At 38.2% G+C, this 13,557-nt stretch overlaps 1 long non-coding RNA gene across 2 annotated transcripts in view; it reads left to right on the plus strand.

Moving 5' to 3' along the window:
• The window catches only part of LOC122238402, a 51,446-nt gene that overhangs the window by 7,984 nt on the left and 29,905 nt on the right, over window positions 1–13,557 (plus strand). For both annotated transcript variants that reach the window (XR_006217316.1, XR_006217317.1), the window contains one exon: window positions 10,363–10,523. This is a non-coding gene — a long non-coding RNA (uncharacterized LOC122238402). The remainder of the gene's footprint in view (window positions 1–10,362; window positions 10,524–13,557) is intronic.

Genomic DNA, 13,557 nt, shown 5'->3' on the forward strand with positions numbered 1-13,557 from the left:
AGATGTGATGTCTAGTCTAATAAAAGGATTTAAGATGCAAGATGGCCTGGGATCAGAGATAAAATAAAACATAAATGCTTTTGGAGCAGACTACAGGTAAAATGAATCTTTAATAACCCTACATACCAAGTAGAAATATATCCAAAACTGTAAAATTGGACTAAATACCAGCTCATATCACTTTAGCAATGAAAATGAAAGGAATGATAGTAACTCCTATTCTCAAACGAAATTCAGCCTCACCTGATAATTACTAGGATACTCAGTTTCTCAAATAATGGCATCACATTGAGTAAATGGACTACTGAAAATGTGCTTGTGAAGAACGTTGTAAGAAAAAAATGTCACTTGTTGAGTACTTATTGTGTGCCAAGCAGGATACAAAGTATCTCACATACATTATCTAAGAAATGCTCAAAGTAGTCCTAAGAATTAGGTATTACTTGGGATGCCTGAGTGGCTCAGTCAGTTAAGCAACTGACTCTTGATTTCAGCTCAGGTCATGATCTCACAGTTCATGAGTTCCAACCCTGCATCACGCTCACACACTGACAGTGCAGATCCTGCTTTGGATTCTTTCTCTCCCTCTCTGCCTCTCCCCCACTTGCTTGTGCATGTGCACTCTCTCTCTCAAAATAAATAAACTTAAAAAGAAAGAATTAGGTATTGCTTATATTTTATTTACATGGAGACTGAGTTTTCTGAGAAATAAATTGCCCAAATTACACAACTAGGGAATGATGGAAACAATCCAAACTGAGACTGCTGAACACAAAGCCCTTCACATTTTTACTCTGGTTGTGAGTATAGACTCTGTGGATTGTTTCCTATAGGCTTCTACCTATAACTCAACTGAAAAAAGTCATTAGACAGGGGTTCCTGGGTGGCTCAGTCGGTTGGGCTTCCGACTTCAGCTCAGGTCATGATCTCATGGTTTGTGAGTTCGAGCCCCACGTCTGGCTCTATGCTGACAGCTCAGAGTCTGGAGCCTGTTTCAGATTCTGTGTCTCCCCCTTTCTCTTCCCCTCCCCCACTCATGCTCTGTCTCTCTCCATTTCTCAAAAATGAATACATGTTAAAAAAAAAAGAGTCATGAGACAGAGGAACTCTCTGGTTAGTCCTTTTTTCATTCAACATGCAATCGCTGGATGAATTTAATCAACAAATTAACTGCAAAAGGGCAATCTCTCATTCTAATTTCCAACTTTTTACTCACTCAACAGTCTCCAAGCTTTTTCTATAATGTTTTCCAATCAGTACAAAATTTTGATCATATACTACCAATATATGTATAATTATTTATAATTTTACTAATATATTAACATATTGCATACTTTATAATACTTATTCAAAGATAGAATAATTTTAAATGAGAATAAACAAATATTTTCAATATAATATTTCCAATACCTTTAAGTTTATTTATGAACATTGCCCAAACATGTTGAGTGCAATGTGATTGAATCCTCTGCTCTAATTTTGAAAATCTTAATATTTTGTTATACATTAATTAGATTCTAGGTCAGTTTCTAAGTTAAGTTTATTTTGATATTTATGTGAGACATTGTCATTTGGTCACGGCAGTCTTTGAAAGCAAATACTCAACTAGTAAATATGAATTTTCCCTGATTTTAATCAATTGTCCTTGAAAATTCACCAGACAGTGTTGCTTGTTTTTATTTTTAACAAGTGGATTCAAATAAACAATAAATATAGAACATTTTAAAAGAGTGTAGAGAATTCTGTCTCTAAGTTTCTTAAATGTACGTGTGCACACACACACGTTTGTGTGTGTCTATATACAACCTTTTATCAATGGCACACTTCTTGCTGAAATGATTAAAAGATTTCCAAATACCCATTTTCAATATATTCTTTCTGTAATACAAAAGGCAGTTATTTTCTCACTCAATGTAAGACTTGGGTATGAATAATTGTGAATGTATTTGGCGGATCCTGTCAAATCTGAGCAGATGATCATTACTTTTAACATGGAATATGGCTGACATAGAGAAGTGTCAGCTCTAACACTTTTATTGTGCTGTACATGCACTTACAATATTGTATAATTTTTAAAAATTTAAGTTTATTTATTTTGAGAGACAGAACAAGCACGTGTGGTGGGAGGGGCAGAGAGAGAGAAAAAAAGAGAGAGGGAGGGAGAAAGAGAATCCCAAGCAGGTTCCACACTGTCAGCACTGATGGAGGGCTCAAACTCACGGACTGAGATCATGACCTGAGCCAAAGTCAGATGCTTGACTTGACTGAGCTACCCAGGTGCCCCAGTATGGATATAATTTTTAAACTACAATTCCCATATTGGTATTTAAGCCTCTTTCCCATTTCCTAAAGTATATTTAGATAAAGCAATAATAAATTCTGTTAATAATGTCACTGTGTGGCAGGGCCCTGATTAGACACGTGAGGATTTCACCATCTACTCACCCTCAGTGCAGAACTAAACTCTTTGTGCAGGAAACATCACTTACGGTGCATAATAAATCCTGGTACAGAACCCAGAGCCACAGCCAGTGTATATCTTAAAGGTGACACTTATTAAAGCTTAATTCCTTTCTTTAAAAATTAAAAATAAATACAAATGGAAGTTTTCATATTTTCTTCATATACCACAGTGAGTGCCCACAGCCCTCTCTGGAGACTGCTATAGTGGACAGCTCTAGATGCCTTGCCAAACCCCAGAACAACTTATATAAAACAGAACTCCTCTCCCTTATTTTCTGCTAAAACCCAAAATGGATCCCTTTCCTGTGTTCCAACCATTAAATATTAAAAGAAAAATGTCAGCAATCAAGAAACATCTGTTAAGTATTTACTAGGTGCCAGGCAAGACAATGTATATTAATACTAAAATATTGATATCCTTAATCTCTATAAACTGATATCCTTATCTCTACTTCTATAAACTGATAAGGTGACAATTTCCTATGAATGTATTAAAAATATTTGATTTGATTAGTAATCAAATTAGCACAACTCTGTGAAAAAAGAGAGACCACTTTTTCTTAAGGAACTTATATACATTAAATGGACATACGTTGTATTAGTGACAACGGGAATGTCCTTGTTGCAAGACCATTTGACCAAATTTACTAAGAATTTTAGAAATGTTTATGCCACTTTAAACTATGATTAACAATATAATTTCCATATATTTATTATAAAGAAAAAATCATAGGAGTGCCTGGGTGGCTCATTCAGTTGAGCACCTGACTTCAGCTCAGGTCATGACCTCAGAGTTCCTGCGTTCAAACTCCACATCTGGCTTTGCACTGACAGCACAGAGCCTGCTTCAGATTCTCTGTTTCTTTCTCTCTCTGCCCATTCCCTGCTCATGCTCTCTCTCTCTCTCTCTCTGTGTCTCAAAAATAAGTAAACATTAAAAAAGATTTTAAAGAAATAATCACAGATATATAGAAAGATTGATTAAAAATATTTAAGAGGGGTGCCTGGGTGACTCAGTTGGTTGAGGGTCTAATTTCGGCTCAGGTCATGATCTTGCGGTCTGTGAGTTTCAGCCCTACGTCGGGCTCTATGCTGACAGCTCAGAGCCTGGAGCCTGCTTTGGATTCTGTGACTCCCTCTCTCTCTGCACCTCCCCGACTCTCACTCCGTGTCTCTCTCTCTCTCCCTCTCTCTGCCCCTCCCCCACTCATACTCTGTCTCTCTGCCAAAAATAAATAAACATTAAATTTTTTTTTTGTTTTAAGAAATTTGTGAAGTTGGAGACAATTTGAATATCCAACAATTCGGTTTAGGTAAATCAATTGCAGTGGATTCAAAAACTAGACAACTATCTGATTATTAAAATCAGATTCTGGAAGAATATTTAATGATATGTGGAAATGTTCATGATATAGTTGTGAATGTAAAAAAGGCAGGTATAAAAGAGTATAAAGATTTCAATTTTGTAAAAACAAACTAAAAAATAAGAATGGAAGGAAAAACATTTTTAACAATGCATGTATCTAGGTAATGGGGTTACAACTGGTTACTACTTATTTTTTTTTCAATATATGAAATTTATTGTCAAATTGGTTTCCATACAACACCCAGTGCTCATCCCAAAAGATGCCCTCCTCAATACCCATCAGCCACTCTCCCCTCCCTCCCACCCCCCATCAACCCTCAGTTTGTTCTCAATTTTCAAGAGTCTCTTATGCTTCAGCTGTCTCCCACTCTAACCTCTTTTTTTCCTTCCCCTCTCCCATGGGTTTCTGTTAAGTTTCTCAGGATCCACATAAGAGTGAAAACATATGGTATCTGTCTTTCTCTGTATGGCTTATTTCACTTAGCATCACACTCTCCAGTTCCATCCACGTTGCTACAAAGGGCCATATTTCATTCTTTCTCATTGCCCTGTAGTACTCCATTGTGTATATGAACCACAATTTCTTTATCCATTCATCAGTTGATGGACATTTAGGCTCTTTCCATAATTTGGCTATTGTTGAGAGTGCCGCTATAAACATTGGGGTACAAGTGCCCCTATGCATCAGTACTCCTGTATCCCTTGGGTAAATTCCTAGCAGTGCTACTGCTGGGTCATAGGGTACGTCTATTTTTAATTTTTTGAGGAACCTCCACACTGTTTTCCAGAGTGGCTGCACCAGTTTGCATTCCCACCAACAGTGCAAGAAGGTTCCCATTTTTCCACATCCTCACCAGCATCTATAGTCTCCTGATTTGTTCATTTTGGCCACTCTGACTGGCATGAGGTGACATCCGAGTGTGGTTTGATTTGTATTTCCCTGATGAGGAGCGACATTAAGCATCTTTTCATGTGCCTGTTGGCCATCCGGATGTCTTCTTTAGAGAAGTGTCTATTCATGTTTTCTGCCCATTTCTTCATGGGTTATTTGTTTTTCGGGTGTGGAGTTTGGTGAGCTCTTTATACATTTTGGATATAAGCCCTTTGTCTGATATCTCATTTGCAAACATCTTTTCCCATTCCGTTGGTTGCCTTTTAGTTTTGTTGGTTGTTTCCTTTGCTGTGCAGAAGCTTTTTATCTTCATAAGGTCCTAGTAGTTCATTTTTGCTTTTAATTCCCTTGCCTTTGGGGATGTGTCAAGTAAGAAATTGCTACGGCTGTGGTCAGAGAGGTCTTTTCCTGCTTTTTCCTCTAGGGTTTTGATGGTTTCCTGTCTCACATTCAGGTCCTTTATCCATTTTGAGTTTATTTTTGTGAATGGTGTGAGAAAGTGGTCTAGTTTCAACCTTCTGCATGTTGCTGTCCAGTTCTCCCAACACCATTTTTAAAGAGACTTTTTTCCATTGGATATTCTTTCCTGCTTTGTCAAAGATTAGTTAGCCATACTTTTGTGTCTCTAGTTCTGGGGTTTCTATTCTATTCCATTGGTCTATGTGTCTGTTTTTGTGCCAAAACCATGCTGTCTTGATGATTAGAACTTTGTAGTAGAGGCTAAAGTCTGGGATTGTGATGCCTCCTGCTTTGGTCTTCTTCTTCAAAATTACTTTGGCTATTCGGGGCCTTTTGTGGTTCCATATGAATTTTAGGATTGCTTGTTCTAGTTTTGAGAAGAATGCTGGTGCAATTTTGATTGGGATTGCATTGAATGTGTAGATAGCTTTGGGTAGCATTGACATTTTAACAATTATTTATTCTTCCAATCCATGAGCACGGAATGTTTTTCCATTTCTTTGTATCTTCTTCAATTTCCTTCATAAGCTTTTTATAGTTTTCAGCATACAGATCTTTTACATCTTTGGTTAGATTTATCCCTAGGTATTTTATGCTTCTTGGTGCAATTGTGAATGGAATCAGTTTCTTTATTTGTCTTTCTGTTGCTTCATTAGTGTATAAGAATGCAACTGATTTCTGTACATTAAGTTTGTATCCTGCAACTTTGCTAAATTCATGTATCAGTTCTAGCAGACTTTTGGTGGAGTCTATCAGATTTTCCATGGATAATATCATGTCATCTGCAAAAAGCAAAAGCTTGACTTCATCTTTGCCAATTGTGATGCCTTTGATTTCCTTTTGTTGTCTGATTGCTGATGCTAGAACTTCCAGCACTATGTTAAACAACAGCGGTGAGAGTGGGCATCCCTGTCGTGTTCCTGATCTCAGGGAAAAAGCTCTCAGTTTTTCCCCATTGAGGATGATGTTAGCTGTGGGCTTTTCATAAATGGCTTTTATGATCTTTAAGTATGTTCCTTCTATCCTGACTTTCTCAAGGGTTTTTATTAAGAAAGTTGCTGAATTTTGTCAAATGCTTTTTCTGCATCGATTGACAGGATCATATGGTTCTTTTCTTTTATTAATGTGATGTATCACGTTGATTGATTTGCGAATGTTGAACCAGCCCTGCATCCCAGGAATGAATCCCACTTGATCATGGTGAATAATCCTTTTTCTATGCTGTTGAATTCGATTTGCTAGTATCTTATTGAGAATTTTTGCATCCATATTCATCAGGGATATTGGCCTGTAGTTCTCTTTTTTTACTGGGTCTCTGGTTTAGGAATCAAAGTAATACTGGCTTCATAGAATGAGTCTGGAAGTTTTCCTTCCCTTTCTATTTCTTGGAATAGCTTGAGAAGGATAGGTATTATCTCTGCTTTAAACGTCTGGTAGGACTCCCCTGGGAAGCCATCTGGTCCTGGACTCTTATTTGTTGGGAGATTTTTGATAACCGATTCAATTTCTTCGCTGGTTATGGGTCTGTTCAAGCTTTCTATTTCGCCTGATTGAGTTTTGGAAGAGTGTGGGTGTTTAGGAATTTGTCCATTTCTTCCAGGTTGTCCAGCTTGTTGGCATATAATTTTTCATAGTATTCCCTGATAATTGCTTGTATCTCTGAGGGATTGGTTGTAATAATTCCATTTTCATTCATGATTTTATCTATTTGGGTCATCTCCCTTTTCTTTTTGAGAAGCCTGGCTAGAGGTTTGTCAATTTTGTTTATTTTTTCAAAAAACCAAGTCTTGGTTTCGTTGATCTGCTCTACAGTTTTTTTAGATTCTATATTGTTTATTTCTGCTCTGCTCTTTATTATTTCTCTTCTTCCACTGGGTTTAGGCTGCCTTTGCTGTTCTGCTTCTATTTCCTTTAGGTGTGCTGTTAGATTTTGTATTTGGGATTTTTCTTGTTTCTTGAGATAGGCCTGGATTGCAATGTATTTTCCTCTCAGGACTGCTTTTGCTGCATCCCAAAGCGTTTGGATTGTTGTATTTTCATTTTCATTTGTTTCCATATATTTTTTAATTTCTTCTCTAATTGCCTGGTTGACCCACTCATTCTTTAGTACGGTGTTCTTTAACCTCCATGCTTTTGGAGGTTTTCCATACTTTTTCCTGTGGTTGATTTCAAGCTTCATCACATTGTGATCTGAAAGTATGCATGGTATGATCTCAATTCTTGTATACTTATGAAGGGCTGTTTTGTGATCCAGTATGTGATCTGTCTTGGAGAATGTTCCATGTTCACTCGAGAAGAAAGTATATTCTGTTGCTTTGGGATGCAGAGTTCTAAATATATCTGTCAAGTCCATCTGATCCAATGTATCATTTAGCACCCTTGTTTCTTTATTGACCTTGTGTCTAGATGATCTATCCATTTCTGTAAGTGGAGTGTTAAAGTCCCCTTCAATTATCACATTCTTATCAATAAGGTTGCTTATGTTTTTGAGTAATTGTTTTATATATTTGGGGGCTCCTGTATTCGGCACATAGACATTTATAATTGTTAGCTCTTCCTGATGGATAGACCCTATGATTATTATATAATGCCCTTCTTCATCTCTTGTTACAGCCTTTAATTTAAAGTCTAGTTTGTCTTGATATAAGTATGGCTACTCCAGCTTTCTTTTGACTTCCAGTGGCATGATAAATAGTTCTCCATCCCCTCACTTTCAATCTGAAGGTGTCCTCAGGTCTAAAATGAGTCTCTTGTAGACAGCAAATAGATGGATCTTGTTTTTTCATCCATTCTGATACCCTATGTCTTTTGGTTGGCACATTTAGTCCATTTACATTCAGTGTTATTATAGAAAGATATGGGTTTAGAGTCATTGTGATGTCCATAGCTTTCATGCTTGTAGCAATGTCTCTGGTACTTTGTCTCACAGAATCCCCCTTAGGATCTCTTGTAGGGCTGGTTCAGTGGTGACAAATTCCTTCAGTTTTTCTTTGGGAAGATCTTTATCTCTCCTTCTATTCTAAATGACAGACTTGCTGGATAAAGGATTCTTGGCTGCATATTTTTTCTGTTCATCACATTGAAGATCTCCTGCCATGCCTTTCTGGCCTACCAAGTTTCAGTAGAGAGATCGATCACGAGTCTTATAGGTCTCCCTTTATATGTTAGAGCACGTTTATCCCTAGCTGCTTTCAGAATTTTCTCTTTATCCTTGTATTTTGTCAGTTTCACTATGATATGTCGTGCAGAAGATCGATTCAAGTTACATCTGAAGGGAGTTCTCTGTGCCTCTTGGATTTCAATGCCTTTTTCCTTCCCCAGATCAGGGAAGTTCTCAGCTATTATTTCTTCAAGTACACCTTCAGCACCTTTCCCTCCCTCTTCCTCCTCTGGAATACGAATTATGCGTAGATTATTTCTCTTTAGTGCATCACTTAGTTCTCTAATTTTCCCCTCATACTCCTGGATTTTTTATCTCTCTTTTTCTCAGCTTCCTCTTTTTCCATAATTTTATCTTCTAGTTCACCTATTCTCTCCTCTGCCTCTTCAATCCTAGCCGTGGTTGTCTCCATTTTATTTTGCAGCTCATTAATAGCATTCTTTAGCTCCTCCTGGCTGTTCCTTAGTCCCTTGATCTCTGTAGCAAGAGATTCTCTGCTGTCCTTTATACTGTTTTCAAGCCTAGCGATTAATTTTATGACTATTATTCTAAATTCACTTTCTGTTATATTGTTTAAATCGTTTTTGATCAGTTCATTAGCTGTCGTTATTTCCTGGACGTTTTTTTGAGGGGAATTTCCGTTTGGTCATTTTGGATAGTTCCTGGAGTGGTGTGGAACTGCAGGGCACTTCCCCTGTGCCATCTTGAATAACTCGCGTTGGTCGGTGGGGCCACAGTCAGACCTGATGTCTGCCCCCAGCCCACTGCTGGGGCCAAAGTCAGACTGGTGTGTGCCTTCTCTTTCCCTCTCCTAGGGGCGGGATTCACTGTGGGGTGGCGTGGCCCGTCTGGGCTACTTGCACACTGCCAGGGTTGTGCTGCTGGGGATCTGGCGTGTTAGTTGGGGTGGATAGGCAAGGTGCACGGGGTCAGGAGGGACAGGCTTAGCTCGCTTCTCCTTTCGTGAACCGCTTCAGGAGGGGCCCTGTGGCAGCGGGAAGGAGTCAGACCCGCCCCCGGAGGGGTGGCTCCACAGAAGCACAGCATTGGGTGTTTGTGTGGTGCAAGTAATTTCCCTGGCAGGAGCTGGTTCCCTTTGGGATTTTGGCTGGGGGATGGGCGAAGGAGGTGGCGCTGGCGAGCACCTTTGTTCCCAGCCAGGCTGCACTCTGTCGTCTGGGGCTCAACAACTCTCCCTCCCATTGTCTTCCAGCCCCCCCGCTCTCCGAGCAGAGCTGTTAACTTATAACCTTCCAGATGTTAAGTCCCACTTGCTGTCCGATCACACTCCGTCCGGCCCCTCCACTTTTGCAAGCCAGACTCGGGGGCTCTGCTTGGCCAGCTGGCTGCCCCTCTGCCCCGGCTCCCTCCCACCAGTCTGTGTAGCACGCACAGCCTCTCCACCCTTCCTACCCTCTTCTGTGGGCCTCTCGTCTGCACTTGGCTCCAGAGACTCTGTTCTGCTAGTCTTCTGGAGGTTTTCTGGGTTATTTAGGCAGGTGTAGGTGGAATCTAAGTGATCAGCAGGACGCACAGTGAGCCCAGCGTCCTCCTATGCCGCCATCTTCCCCAGGTCTGTCTCAGAGGTGGCCACCGCTCTAGACTACTTAATTTTTTATACTCTTTTATATTTAAAAAATGCCCATACAGTATAGAATGTGTATATATATACACATATATGTGTATGTGTGCCTATATGTACACATCTATTCACAGTAGGCATTTTTAAAAATATGAAATGTATTTGAATTTTCTATGATACACAGCACCAAAAAATCTTGTATATACGTGTATTATGAGACAAGATTTGGCTGTGTATCATAGATAATCCAAATAGGTGGCCTAAGGAAGACAAATTGTTATTTCTCTCACTTAACAGAGGTCTAGAGGAAGGGTGTCTAGAATTAGTCTGGCAGCTCCAGAGTTATCAACGACCTAGCCTCCTCATACCTTTCCACTCTACCAGTAGAACATAGCTTCCTTTCTAAGGTAACTTTATAGCCAATTTTATCTGCATTCCAGGAAGGAAAAAGAAGGAAAAAGCGTAGATAAAAGGCACATGTTCTACCAATTCAGGCCACTTTGAGGAGTCTTCCTAAGAAGCCATACTCAAAAACTTTGATGGCCGCCATTATCTGCAACCTGGAAACGGGATGCTACCTGCTGCTTGGAGTAAATTCCAGGTTTGTTTCTAAGGAAGTAGAAAAGAATGACATTGAGTAGGCAATTAGCAGGCTCTGCTACACTTAGAGTAATAAAACTGCCTTAATTTTTTTTATGTTTATTTTTAAGTGAGACAGAACTTGAGTGGAGGAGGGGCAGAGAGAGATAGGGAGACACAGAATCTGAAGCAGGCTCCAGGCTCTGAGCTGTCAGCACAGAGCCTGACGTGGGTCTCCAACTTGTGAACCACAAGAACATGATGTGAACCTAAGTCAGACACTTAACCAACTGAGCCACCCAAAAGCCCCTTCTGGTTGTAATTTTTTTTTTAAAGAATGGTGGTGGCAGAGCAAGAAAAAAGAATCTATATAAGAGGAAAAGAATGGAAGAGAAAATAGGAGATGAAAATTAAAAAATTAAGAATCACAGAAATCAAAGAAGATTGTTCTGGTGCCTATAAGGGGAAAAGTTCTCAATGAAGGATTCAACTATCAGCAATTTAAAGTTTTAAATATTTCTTGTACCACTTTCTAAAAATAAACTCAAGGGAAAATGAATTGAAAAAGAGAAAGAAAAATATGATGGACTATAATCCTGATATGCCATTCACTCTTCTTTATCTCTTTCCAGGATTCCTAGGAGTTAAAGTGAATCTTTGGAACACAGTAGATACTGGCAATTAGAGTCTGATTCTTCTGCTTCTCTCTGTGTAAGACAGGGAAGGCTAGAATTTCTACAATGTATCTCAAATAGATCAGTGCTATCTGTTCTCTTACTCCATGGTGTCAATATCTCAATATAATACTTGCCATTAAATAAAAGTCTGTTTTCATGTGGATTTGCTACATAATATGAATACTAATAATACTTAAATATATATTCAATATTAAAAGATATATATTTTAAATATATATAAATATATAATGCTTTCTAGACATTATAAGCCATTTTTCACAATAAATCTCATGGGTATATTATGCAATTATCAAGGCAAAAGAATCTGAAATTCATTTTGAAGTTAAACTCTGTATCATGCATATGATTTTAGAAAACTTGGAGCACAGGGAGCAACAAAAAGCCTTAAAGCTAAATAAACACAAAGGATTATCCTATCTTGTCCAGTTATATAGCTAAAGAAGTCACAAGAAAACACAAGAACTTCCCATGTAAATTGTAAATTAGCTAATTATAAGACTTTAGCATTTCAGAATAAACATGATGCTCAAAAAATCCAAAGATAATTTGATGCCTAGTTTTAAATGAAACTACAATGTTTATTCTAAAGAAAAAAATTAGAAGATGCTTAAAATCAGGGCTCCTGGGTGGCTTAGTCAGTTAAAGCACCCAACTCTGGATTTTGGCTCAGGTCACAATCTCTCAATTCATGAGGTTGAATCCCACACTGGGCTCTGCACTGATGGAACAGAGCCTGCTTGGGATTTTCTCTCTCCTTCTCTCTCTGCCTCCCCTCTGCTCTTTCTTTTTCTCTCTCTCAAATATGAAGGAAGGAAGGAAGGAAGGAAGGAAGGAAGGAAGGAAGGAAGGAAGGAGCTCAAAATTAAAGCATGCAGGTCTTCTGTCTCTTCAGAACCAAAGCTGAATTTATTATCATGACATTACTTTCCATGCCATCCCAATGATTGGGTTTTTTTCCTTTCCTTTTTTTATTTGAGAAGTCCAAGATTATATATGTATTTGCAGAAAGCCTATTTTGCAAAGGAAACATAGGAATAAAATATATCTATGAATAACTACTGACATATTCCATGATCAAGAGGATCTCTATGCTGTTCCCTTAAAAGTTACAGCTCCTTCCTGTTCTGAGCTGTCATATCTATTGTCAGAAACCCATCCCTACCAAACACAGAACTATCTTTATTTAATTTCCCCACTTAATGTCAGTAGTAAATTTGATTAAGGCAAGATAATACCATTTTCAAAGAACAGTTAGAAGATCATTGAAAAGCTACTAAATTATGCCATGGAATCTTTAATTTATTATTGCTTTATATTCTACTGACTCATTTATCCGTGGCACCAAAATGCTCCTAAATTCTTAATAATTCTCACCTGATTGTTTAGAATCATGCAATCAATCAGCATTTATCAGAAGCCTTTAGGCATATTGTGCAAGAGTGGATTTCTACCAAGATATTTGTCTATAATATAGTTCCTGACCTTTGGAAACTTCCTTTGTAAAAATAAGAGTTTGTTAAAATTTTTTAAAAATTTTAATAGCTGCCTAATGTGTATTATTCCTTGTCATGCATCATACTAAATGTGTCACAACAACCCAGCCAAGTAGGCATAATTACTATCCTCATTCCGTAAAGGAAGAAACTGAGGCCCAGAGCAGTAAAGTAATGGGCCCAAGATAACAAAACTAATAGTGATAACAATTTCAAACATGACTGTAAAAACAACACTGCCCCAGGCATACAGTGGAGCATATAGGGCCAAATCACCTAAATTATGCATCAACATAACACAACTATGGTACATTTAAGACATGATGTTTATATAAATTTGCAGCATAAATATGAATATGCTTTATAGATATATACAAAAAGAAAAACCAAAAACCCTTTAAACTGAAATAAGTCCGCATTGTTTAACTTCATTGAATCAAAAGCAGTGTGTTTTTAGGGGTAATTGAATAATATGGGGAGTGATGATAGAAGCAGTTCCTTGATTGTCAACTCTCTTGCTCTGAAACCCAAGTCTCAAATCTAAAATACAAGACCTTTCCCTCCCAAAAGATGCAACTAGGCATGTAGAGTTTTCCAACCTAAATTTCCCTCCCCAAATTTGTAAAAATTAAAAGTAATCCTCTTTCTTTACTATGATACAGCCAGATATGACAATACCAACTATTAATGCAAGAAGGCCTTTGCTTCCTCCAGTCACCTAATACTGGACTAACTTTCCTAAACCTAGAAATGAAATTCCTTAGGAATATATTCCTTGCCTAGCTAACTCTTGTCTCCTGGGTATCACTAAGTGAATCCTGGCTGTCTCTACTGAATGTACCACAGTCTGCCTTACTGAGTAGTT

The sequence above is a fragment of the Panthera tigris genome, chromosome B2 (assembly GCF_018350195.1).
Source record: "Panthera tigris isolate Pti1 chromosome B2, P.tigris_Pti1_mat1.1, whole genome shotgun sequence".
NCBI lineage: Eukaryota > Metazoa > Chordata > Mammalia > Carnivora > Felidae > Panthera > Panthera tigris.